Source organism: Bombus vosnesenskii, unplaced genomic scaffold (genome assembly GCF_011952255.1).
Source record: "Bombus vosnesenskii isolate JDL3184/JDL3185 unplaced genomic scaffold, Bvos_JDL3184-5_v1.1 scf7180000015769, whole genome shotgun sequence".
In the NCBI taxonomy this organism is placed as follows: domain Eukaryota; kingdom Metazoa; phylum Arthropoda; class Insecta; order Hymenoptera; family Apidae; genus Bombus; species Bombus vosnesenskii.
In genome coordinates, this window is record NW_022884144.1 from 1,795 (window position 1) to 14,025 (window position 12,231).

The 12,231-nt window shown below is 34.7% G+C and overlaps 1 pseudogene; it reads left to right on the top strand.

Moving 5' to 3' along the window:
• The first annotated feature begins 1,690 nt into the window (after nucleotides 1-1,690).
• On the top strand, nucleotides 1,691-5,568 carry LOC117241368 (annotated as a pseudogene).
• Nucleotides 5,569-12,231: the final 6,663 nt, after the last annotated feature.

Genomic DNA, 12,231 nt, shown 5'->3' on the forward strand with positions numbered 1-12,231 from the left:
AAAGATTATTGTATGTAGAACACAGTTTAACTGTATTTTGAATTCTTGTTTATCAGATCACAATTGATAAGTTGATATTAGGATGATTATCCTCATTTGAAACAATTTTGTGACTGTTACTTGTCAATATACTTTATATCTTATGTACATTTTAAATATAGTACGCAAACTCGAAGTTGCAAGGAACATTAATAAAAACTCAATATTTCAATAACGCCTTTCATGATTATAATTAAATATTTTTTCAAAATGTCGTATCAGTGTTACATCTAGCACCCCCTCCCCCACACACAAAAGTTTACCAATTTATAATATATGTACTAGTAGATTGACAAGTTACGATTTACAGGTTATATAGAATTCTATTTTATGATTTTATAATTTTTCGTTAAATAGAATAATCAAATAACTTGCAATTAGTAAAATTTCATTTGTTTTATCGTCAAACTTGTGCAAGGGAACATATTAATGCTGGTAACTTTAGTGACTTGCAAAATTTCAATAGTGCAAGACAGGCCAGATATTCAATTGCAATTGGTTGCTATCCATATTTTCATCGGTCTTACAATAACCTTATGTTATCAATTATGAATTAAAAAGTTAATGAAATCACAACTCACCCAAGGCCAATGGGTATGACTTCTTTTCGAAGATCGATTGAAATCTCGAGTTTGTTGTTTGAGACATTCAGTTACCACAAGACAAAAACACCACTCCATTACAGCCGACGTAAACAAAACATGACAGATTCTTCCAATTCTCGGACAACAAACATAGGCATACATACTGTTTTAAAGTCACAGTCTGTCGTTGAACTTTCGCCAAGTAACTTGATACGTACATATACACGTCCCTCGAAATCAGTTTTCGACGAAAATACATACGTGACATGTTATGTTGCAACCGAACGTGAATTTCTCGCGGGAAATAGCCTGATATCGTTTATTTATGCGTCTCTCAAATACGAATTTTACTATACACTTCGTTTAAGACACGCCATTTTGCAAAACGATTATCGAAAGATTACTGCTTACATCGAGATCGAGAATAGATTCGCAGGAAGCTGGATGCCGCGATTTCTTCCCGCGCTTTACTTTCTTCCGAAGTTGTGATTGGTTGATTTCCTGCTGCCATATTCGGTTTCGCCGAGAATCGTGAACACGTACGCTGGAAGCAATGCGGGGTAATTATTTAATTTATTTCATAATATTATTTAACATATATCGTGAAAAGTTCTGAATATTCGGATTCTTCTGTTATCGTTTCATCGTATGTTAGCATTATCAGCTCTCGATATCGAATTGACAAACAGAATTTTTCTCATACAAAGTAAGTCACATTAAGTATATGTATATGTATAGTCGAAGCAATGCAATTAAAAATTTTTCCATTTTAATTGGTATTATTTATCACAGACATTTTACCGAGCATTCATTTTATAAATCTTATACATATATATATATATATATATATATATATATAACCAATTTATAATATATATATGAATACACACACGCGCGCGCGCACACACACACACAAACACACACACACACACAAATATACACACACACACATATATATATATACAAACAATAGAAATACTTTCGTGTGCTATTATACGTAGTTCGATAGTTTACATTTCACGGGCCCCGTGTTGCACCTGCGTCGGTTTCGTTCCTGTTTCCAACGTATAAGTGTAGCGTCAGTGATTCGCGTGACGCGACGCAACCTTCAACGTTTGTTTTTCTCCGTTTATGCGTTGTGTGTTCGTTTGAATGAAAACGTCGCGAGTGTTGTAACAAAAACCACGGAAAACAGAAGAAGAATACGGGAGCAAAAGGAATTCCAGGCTACAGCAGAATGCCCATTGCCCAACAGGGTTTCGTTCCATGGTATTTCAACGAGGTAAGCTACCTCTTTTAGTACGCTTCAAGGCGCCTCTTTCCAACCAATTAATTTGCGTCCAACACCATTTTAACTTCGTATACTCAGAGAAAATATCGTTCTTTTGTATTTTCTAACTCTGATCTATGTATAAATTTACTGCGACGGGTCATTTCTACGGATTAACGTACCTTATAAAAACGTTGCGTGAAATGTTAATAATATATAAGTCTTGAAACATTTGTACTAATTTCATAGAGGAACGTAGTTGGTACCTTCCGGGTGGCATATTGTATGCTTGTTACATGAACTTTCCAAATATCTTACAGTTAAATGGTTGGATTGTTTACTAGAATAAGCAACACAACATTGTTTTTGATTTATTGTGAATGAATTTATAGAATCATATTATTTTACACATATACACTATCGCGCAAAAGTATCCCAACATTTGATTACTTTTGATATTATGTTATTTAATTGCACAATCAAATTGATAGTATGTACCGATATATAATGATTACGATCTGTATTATTATCTTATTCCTATGATGTGGTTTTAACATAGGTCGTAACAAAACGGTCAAAAAATTCTTTATTCTCAGACTCTGTAGCCTGTAAGAAACGAATTAATTAATTAAGAATCTCGTTGTAACCTACAGGTTCGGAAAAGGCTGATAGGCTTTGGTCTACGTGGTGGTTGGGAATTTTCATTCGTTTCGAGTTCGCTTAGCTGATAAATAGTGAATGTGCATTTCTTCCAAAATAAAGAAGAAAGCGAAGTCGATAGAAACGTGGGTCAAATTTGAAATCATTTCTCGATTATGTGGAGGTTGATTAAACGCGTTGGTGTATATAGTGATGAGACGAGTTGATATTTGGTGTAGTCAAATGTATTTAAAACTATCGGCAGTACTCTTCTAACGATCTCCCTCTAACGAATTTAAATTCGACTTCGGTTGACGGTTGCGCGTAGCGGCGATATTGTTCTGTCCGGAGTTCGTTTATTATCAAGTTTCGTACCTCGAGACGGTATCAATGCCCCGAGGCAAAACAACAACATGAGTTACTCTCGATTCGCATCGTCCTATGACTCATATGCCGCTACAATATGCAATCGAATAAAGTGATAAATAGCTTGCAGATGTTTACGCGTCTCTGAAAATGTTAAAAGATATAACACGTTTAACGCGAAGTATTCGTGATAATATTCGCTGCAATTTGAAATATCTGCGTGCAGTCTCGTAGGTTTTGAATAAAAATTTATCTTTTATCGAAAGATACATACATGTTTTGGCCTATATATAGCTTTGTACTCTTGTAACCTAAAAGAGAAGTCGAAAAAAAGTGATGTTAACTCTTGCAGTAAAAAATTCATTTATGTCAATACTACATTTAGAAATGCACCAAGAGAAGCAAGACAAATTATTGACGAAACACAGGATAGTCATTTCCGATCCAAAAGAAAAACGCAACTAAAATAATATGTAGATAGCTATTAAGGCAATAAATAATAAAGTCATTGAAATGATCCATCATTTCAAACTAATATCGCTTCTCTTTACTTCAGAACTGCTATAAACATTTTAAATATCATTTATGTCTTGGTTCCCTTGCGAAGTTCTCGAAGAATTCGTCAAATGATGTCATGAACAATATAAATAATCGTAAAAAATCTATATTTGTGTTTAAAAAATAGGCGAATAAAGAGAAATAGGATAATCGAGACCGGTGAAAAAGGATCAACCAAAATCCCGCATCTGATACAAGCGGAAGAGAAATCAATTTCTATCATGTCGCACGGCGAACAAGAACGCAAATACGGAATCTTTTGTATAATACTACTCCAAACTCTGTTGAGTCGCAGTAATAATAATAATCGGGTGTTGACTTCTGCTCGTTTTTACTTGAAGTTTGCTCGTTACCTCTTTGAAATTTGGTGGATCGTTTTCTGTCGAAACCCGTTCCATCTGACGTTAAAATCAATAAAAACAATATTACGATAAAGACTTTTATCTCCATTGTTGTCAACTTCCGTCAAGTCTTCGTTTTCTGCTCGCTGAATATAATACGGATTCCCAAAAACTTTCTTCGTATGAAATTTTACTAATGTACATTTATCAAATATTGCACATTTTAAAATAGGTTATCATTATAAGATTAAAAAAAAATAGCTAAAAATATCTTGAAACAAAAGAAACCAATTTTGAAGTTTGTTAGCCCGGAAATGTCATGGTAGGAAGGTATACTTCGATATTACTTTTACTATCGATAGGCGTCGCCGTCGTTGCTGTTATCATATACGAGACACAACAAATCACGAAATTGACAAATCACCGGTGATCTCCTCGAGTCGCAGTTCGAACGTTTCACAAATAAGTTAAAGAATTAAACTTTAGATATAGTGGTAAAATTTATTGTATGAATCCAACAGAGTGACGGTTCAGGGTGTTATAACAAAGAGGTATAGAACGCTGATTTGGGAGACTTCTTGTACTGAGGTTTTAGTCCCTCTGAAGTTATCGTCGGGTGTATATCAGAGGCGCCTATCCGTTGCTATCTGGTTATTGTTTCGATAGCTGTGGCATGTAGGATGTTTTGTCTACTCTATTAGTGCTTCTAAGCGTGTGATACTGTCGACGATTCGCCTGTGCATGATTATACATTGAGTACACGGATAGCTTGAGTTGGAGTTTTGATGATTAGGATAATCGAAATAATTCATAGCCATGGTAATATTTTAACTAATTTATTTTGTTGTCTTTTATAGGCCACTGCAATGAGAAAAGAATTCCTGAAGCCAAAGAAAATGATACACCCAAATAGCAGAAAGTCTATCGCTATTACGAAAAAAGCCAAAAAGTAAATACAATTACTATTAAATTATGTGATTTTGTTATGTACATTTCATTTATTTTATATGATTATATAATACTTTTGTGTAATAAAGAAGGAAATGGACAATGTGTTTTGTTTCAGAATATCAAATAGACAGAAGGCAGAAATGTCCTGCTTGATAAAACAGAATTCAATAGGAGAGAAAATATCGTGGATCAGAAACAATATGATTCCAGGCGTGTGACCCTATACTCCAGAGATAACTGCAAGTTTGTTAGAAACGGAGGTAAAACAAAAATGTATACACATGATGATACAGAGATTGTACATTAAAGATGTGATTAGTTATAGTTCTATATTTGATCCAAAGGTATGTAGCAAGAAATGATGAAGAAATGGAAGAAATTACTATTAAAAGGTCTATAGGTAGCAACAGGAGTAGACAGCATGCTAGGAGGGAACATATAATTAGAGTAGAAAGAACTAGGAGAATATCATACACGTGGAATAGGTAAAGAATTACAGCCAAATTTATTTTCAATATATCCTGATGTACAAACCCTCCTTTATTTTTCAGAAATTTCTGATATTTTAAATGCAACTCAGTGTGAAATGTTATTGAATTGGAATAATGAATTACAGTGTGCGAATAATTTTAAATTTATAAGGTTTGGCGAGAAAGATTTAAAGAAAGTATTAGAGCTAAGAAAAAGAATGAAAATAAGCCATATTAGACTATCCAAATCTCTATTAGCTATGCCTGTAAACAAGAAGAATTTATTCAGCAAGCCAATTGATTTAGATGAAAATAGTGTAATGGAAATAGAATAAATTCTGTAGATATGTCTTTTTATCTTTCATCTCTATTTAAAAACAAGAAAACAGAAGAAAAGCGAACAGTTTCGTCCTTTTTTGTTTGCGAAATGCTAAAAACCGCATTTCGTCTTGCTCTTATCTCCCACGAGAAACAGTCACGTCACAAGATACAAGAGTACGATAGAAGAGAAAAGAAAATGTTCGATTGTGAAATATACAACAAAACTGAAACATGCAGATGAATCACGTGCACGTTATGAATATTCTGCATCGTTTCTCCGCCTTTCCTTCATTTTTTTCGCTAGCTGCTCCATTATTTAAGAACGAAGATATAGTAATTACTCTCAAAGTTGTACATTTCGAAATGGTAGGAAAATCAATAGTACAATGATAAATATACGATTTTAAAAGCTTTTTAGATTTCTTACATACTTAGCATTAATCAAATAGCTTAGTATATAAAAGAGTTTACTTATGTCGCATGTTATAAATGCAGCTGCGTTCGTTACAACAATTCCAATTCCAAGGAATTTCTCTCGAAGATCGCAGTGAAGAATTTGCTTTGTTAAATTATTACTGGTATACTTCGTCAACTTGTGGTATATCGATACAATTTGTCAACCATCACTTTTAATAGCTTCTCGCTAATAAAAACATTTCGTACCTATTTAATAAGAAGCAGTATATTCTTAATTATTTAGAAATTTAGTTAATGATGTTTAAAAATACGAATATGTTTAAAAATTATAATGTAAATATATATATTTCATTTCATGTTTTACTAATATATCTCTAATTTAGATTAAATATCTGAAACTTGAAAGAAACTTTTAAAACTTTCAATACATCGCATACGTTTCAAATTTAGTGCATAGTTACATATATATATACGATCGATCTTACTCGATCATCTTACTCGAAGAACAGGGTCTGCGTGTGGCGAGCTACGGGACAGGGACCGTTGGAATGTTTACTGTCGAGTGTTACAACTATTTCCTTCTTAAGGAGAGCTATAGAATTATTCCATGCCTTTGTTAGACAAAGCGTTCATCCTGTGACCGCGGCTACGTTCGGCGACTGACTGTCGCCTCGAGCCAAAGCTCATTATCACAACTCTCGAACAATTACAATCGGATTGAATAACTACAATTGTTCACTTACAGCTATAGTAGACTCTAGGTTACAATGTTGCGGGATTATCCAAAATTCCAAAGGCTCCGGTGTTCTTTCATCTCCGACAAATATATTATGGTATAGTTCCTATTTTCCGACCGCATGGAAGGCTAATAAAGATGGAAATATGGTCGAGAACTGGCGACCAATTACGATCGGCCCAATTCTAGGCCGCATTTTCTCATCAATCCTCGATGGGCGGCTAAGACGGGGTATAGATCAAAATATAAGGCTGTTGAGATATGTGTAATTTTCTGTGCTGGACTGAGTTAAGTAGTAGAAATACTTATATGTATATATCAGTGTGTGGAAGTATGTGTGTGTGCGCAGCGTCTCGAAACAAAGGAACGTAAACAGTCAGTCGGTTAATAGTCGTCGATGAAGAGTCGGGTGTAGAAGGTGCTGAGACGCGTGCAAGTGTATCGATAAATATATATAGAATCGTCCATGTAATAAATATATCATTATTTTAGTAATAACTGTCAATATAAATTTAATGTTCCTATAACATTATTTCGGCTTCAAAGATCCACAATTCTCAACATGGTAGAAGATCGTGGTTGCCGAGATTTAAGGTTATGGAACCACGTGTAACCGGGAGTGAATGTATAAAAGTCGATTTATAAAAAGGAATAAAAAATTGGAAATAAGTTCTGAAGAGATAAAAAGGCTATTGGTAGAACAAATAAAAAGATTTTGGATAATAAAGAGAATTATTTTTTGAAAAAAAAAAGGTGTGAATATAGAAAACGAATCAAGATGCCAAAGGACGACGAAATTAAGGTTCAAATATTCGATGGACGCGATTACAGAATGTGGAAGAAAAGAATATTAATGTATCTAAAGTGTAAAAAATGTTATGAACCGGCTACACGAGAGAAAATGGACACGGATGCGCAAGATAAGTGGGATGAAAAGAATCAATGGGCGATGAACTACATCTATAGTAGTATAACGAATGAGCAATTAGAATTTGTTGGTGATCAAGACACTGCTTTAAAAATAATGCAAAAGTTTGATGAGATGTATATGAAGGAATCAACAGCAGTGCAAATTTGTATAAGAAGTAGACTAGACATGATGAGGTTGAAAGACTTTGAAGAATCAAATTCATTTTTCACGGAATTTGAAAAAACTATCAATGAATTAAAGAGTGCCGATGCAAATGTAAGCGAACGTGAAAAACTCGACTACATGCTGAAAGCACTACCAGAATCATTGAGCTATGTTGGTGACTTAATCGACTCAGTGAAAGAAAGTGATCGGACTTGTGAATTTTTGAAAAATAAAATTATAATGTGAGAAACGCGTAGCAAGAAAGAAAGTGATAGAACAAAGTCAAATGTATTTACAGCCGAAAAAAAGGACATAAAGTGCTATGGCTGTGGAAAGTACGGTCACATGGCAAAAAATTGCACAAACACGTATAGAGGCGGAAACAATGGCGCAAACAATGGAAGAACGCAACAGCAAGGAGGTGCGTATCAGCCGCAGTAGAATAGGGGTCGCGGCGGACGAAGTTTTGGCCAAAGAAGACGAGGATACGGCCAACGAGGATTTGGCCAACGAGGATTTGGCCAACGAGGACAGAGGCCAGGCCGGCAACAACGCTACTACGAGGCAAGTCAACACGACGCAAATTATTCACACAACGAGGGCTACGACGACCAAGAAATTGGATCTTTCCTAACGAGAGTAGAGCGCGAAAATAATAAAAATGAAATTACGGTATGTACTAGCGATACGCGAAAAATAGATTGGATATTGGATAGTGGATGTTCAGATCACATTATATATAATGACTCTTATTTTGTTGAGTACGAAAATTTAAAAAACCCGATAAATGTGAAGTTAGGAGACGGTAGAAGTCTAAAAGGAACAAAAGTCGGAAAAATTTTAACTTACTTTGAAGTAAACAAAAGGAGGATTAAAATTACAATGTCTAATGTATTTTACGTGAAAGAAATGGATAATAACTTAATTAGCTATGCGAGAGTAACGAATGAAAATAAGATAGTCTCAGCAGGAAATACTTTAAAGATATATAACAAATACAGAAAGTTGATAGGGATAGCATTCAAAGATCATGGTTTATATAAGATAAGTAGTTACATTGAAAGGCAAGAATCTCATGCTAAAAATGTAGAAATGTACCCTTCCAAAATAACCGTAGAAGAGCACGCGAGATTTTAGAATTAGTACATACCGATTTAAATGGACCTCATAATAATACCGGGTTTGATGGATCCAAATATTTCTTGACATTTATAGATGACTACAGTAAGTGTGCATTGATTTATACTTTGAAATCAAAAGGTGAAGTTTACAATTGCTTCCTTGATTACATAAACAAAGTCGAAAATCTTACTGGTAAAAAGATAAAGAGATTAAGATACGATAATGGAAAAGAATATATGAACAAAAGCATGTACAATCTAACTAGGGAAAAGGGAATTGTCGTAGAACCATGCCCACCTTATGTTCACGAGTTAAATGGAACAGCTGAGCGCTACAATAGAACAATCATGAATTCCGCTAGATGCTTATTACATGATTCAAAGCTGAATATTAAATATTGGCCGGAAATAGTTAGAGCCGCGGCGTACTTAAAAAATAGAACCGTTACAAACACATATGAAAATAAAACACCATTTGAAATATTTTTAAAAAGGAAACCGAATATAAATAATTTAAGATTGTACGGAAGTAGAGTTTTCGTAAGAATACCCGAAGTTAAAAGAAATTCGAAATGGGACAAAAAAGCAGACACTGGGATACTTGTAGGTTATGAAAACAATGGATATAGGATACTAGTTAATAATAAAATTGTAATTGCAAGACACGTAGAATTTATAGGTGAAGATGATAATTTAGTAGGATTTCGAGGAGAAGATGGACCAGGCAATGAGACAGAAAAGGTTTTTGACGAACATTCGGATGTAAACGAAAAGGTCGAGCAGGTTGCAATAAAAAAGGAGAGAAATTTAAGTAACGAATCAGAAGAAAAACTTGAGGACACAGAAAGTAATTTGAGAAGGTCAGGACGGGAAAGAAAGAAACCTCAAAGATATGGTCAAACGAGCTCATATTTCATTTATGTGAATATAGTTAGTGCACACAGTCCTATGAAACCTATGAAGAAGCTTTAAGTGGAGATGACAGCGGTTCATGTAAAGAAGCAATGGATCGAGAAATGAATAGTTTAATGAAAAATAAGACCTGGCAATTAGTAGAAAAACCAAAAGACAAAAAAGTATTAGACTTGAAATGGATATATACGAATAAATCTGATAATCGTAAGAAAGCGCGACTAGTTGTTCGAGGCTTCCAACAAAAAGAAGTACTGGAAGATTTATACTCTCCAGTAGCAAAAATGCAAACGTTGAAGTTATTACTATCTTATTGTTGTCAATATGGTTTGACGATTATGCAAATGGATGTAGAAACAGCTTTCTTAAACGGAACTATAAAATCGGAAGTATTTGTAAAACAACCTATAGGTTACGACGATAAAAGCGGGAAAGTATGTAAATTATCAAAAGCGTTATATGGATTGCGTGAAAGTTCAAGAGCTTGGTATGAATGTTTCGACGAATATATGAAAAAATTAGGATTTCAAAGAAGTAAGAGCGATTATTGTCTGTATATGAAGTATGAGAGCGATGATGTTATATATTTAATTCTATTCGTAGACGACTTATTAATATGTGGAAAAAACATAAGAAAAATCGATGAAATTAAAAAAAAATTGTCAAACAAATTTTTGATGAAGGACTTGGGTGAAGTAAAGACTTACTTAGGAATAAACATTGAATACGATAATAAGAAGTGTGAGATGAAACTGGATCAAAGTAGTTATATAGAGTCATTAGCGAAACATTATAATATAGAAAACAGTAAATTATATTTTACACCAATGGAACAAAACTTAAGTTTAGAACCCGCACAATCAGCTTTAGACGATATAAGATATAGAAATCTCATAGGAGCTTTGTTATATATTAGTACTGGAACAAGATTAGACGTTAGCTATAGTGTAAATTATTTAACTCGATTTCAAAACAGTTACAACGAGACCCACTATAAATATGCAGCACAAAAAATTAAGGAGGTGTGTTGAGATATGTGTAATTTTCTGTGCTGGACTGAGTTAAGTGCGTAGTAGAAATACTTATATGTATATATCAGTGTGTGGAAGTATGTGTGTGTGCGCAGCGTCTCGAAACAAAGGAATGTAAACAGTCAGTCGGTTAAGAGTCGTCGATGAAGAGTCGGGTGTAGAAGGTTCTGAGACGCGTGCAAGTGTGAATCGATAAATATATATAGAATCGTTCATGTAATAAATATATCATTATTTTAGTAATAACTGTCAATATACATTTAATGTTCCTATAACATTATTTCGGCTTCAAAGATCCACAATTCTCAACAAAGGCACAAAGGATTTACATCCGAAAGTGGATGTAAAATCAATATTGACCTAATGAGCGCAGCCTTAAATTATAGTAAAAGAAATCGAAGGGGAATTTTCACAATATTGGACATCTCTAAGGCCTTCGATACTATACCCCATTCAGCTATAAAACCATGTCTGGCGAGAAAAGGCGTTCCGACCCCCATAATTGAAATTATAAATGAAATGTACAAAGGATGTAAAACTACGATCAAAACGAATAATAATATAGAGGTCGAGGTAGAAGTTCTCAGAGGAGTCAAGCAGGGTGATCCTTTATGACCGCTGCTATTTTACTTGTGTCTCGAACCGCTGCTTGAAGTAATCGAAAAGAATATCGGAGGCATTAATATAAATGAAGGGAACAAAGTCTCTGTGTTGGCCTTCGCAGACGATATCGTCTTGCTTGGTGAAAATACGAGGGCGGCACAAAGCCAGATAGACGAGCTTCAGAAATACCTGGAGAGGTCGGGGCATGAAAATATCAGCAGAGAAAAGTCAAATGTTCCAGGTAATAGCGAAAAAGACACCTGGTTTATTAAAGACCCGGCAATAAAAATTGGTAAATTAAGGATACCCGGAAGAATCCCAGAAAGAGCCTTCAGGTATTTGAGTGCTAAAGTTGCGAGTGGGGGAGGCATGAGGTAGATTTGTCCCATATCACGAATATACAATACAAGCAGGCGATAGAGAATCTGATTCGAAATTATAAGCCGCAGAAAACGCTCGAAGTAGGGGTTGAAATGAATCTAATATTACAAAATGATCTTCCCGATTATGAAAGACCGCGAAGGTTATCCCCGCAAGATAAGGTCGAAGTCAACGGTCAGATCAAAATGTGGCTGAATGACGGAATAATACGCCAGTCACATTCCGACTATGCAAGCCGGATCGCGTTGATTGAAAAAAAAGATGGTTCAACTAGAATTTGCGTCGACTATAGGCGACTGAATCGAAAGGTAGTGAAAGACAGATACCCGCTACCCTTGATCGAGGATCAATTAGATTTGTCACAGGGATCGATAGTATTCAGTACGTTGGACCCCAAGAATAGATTCTTTCGTGTT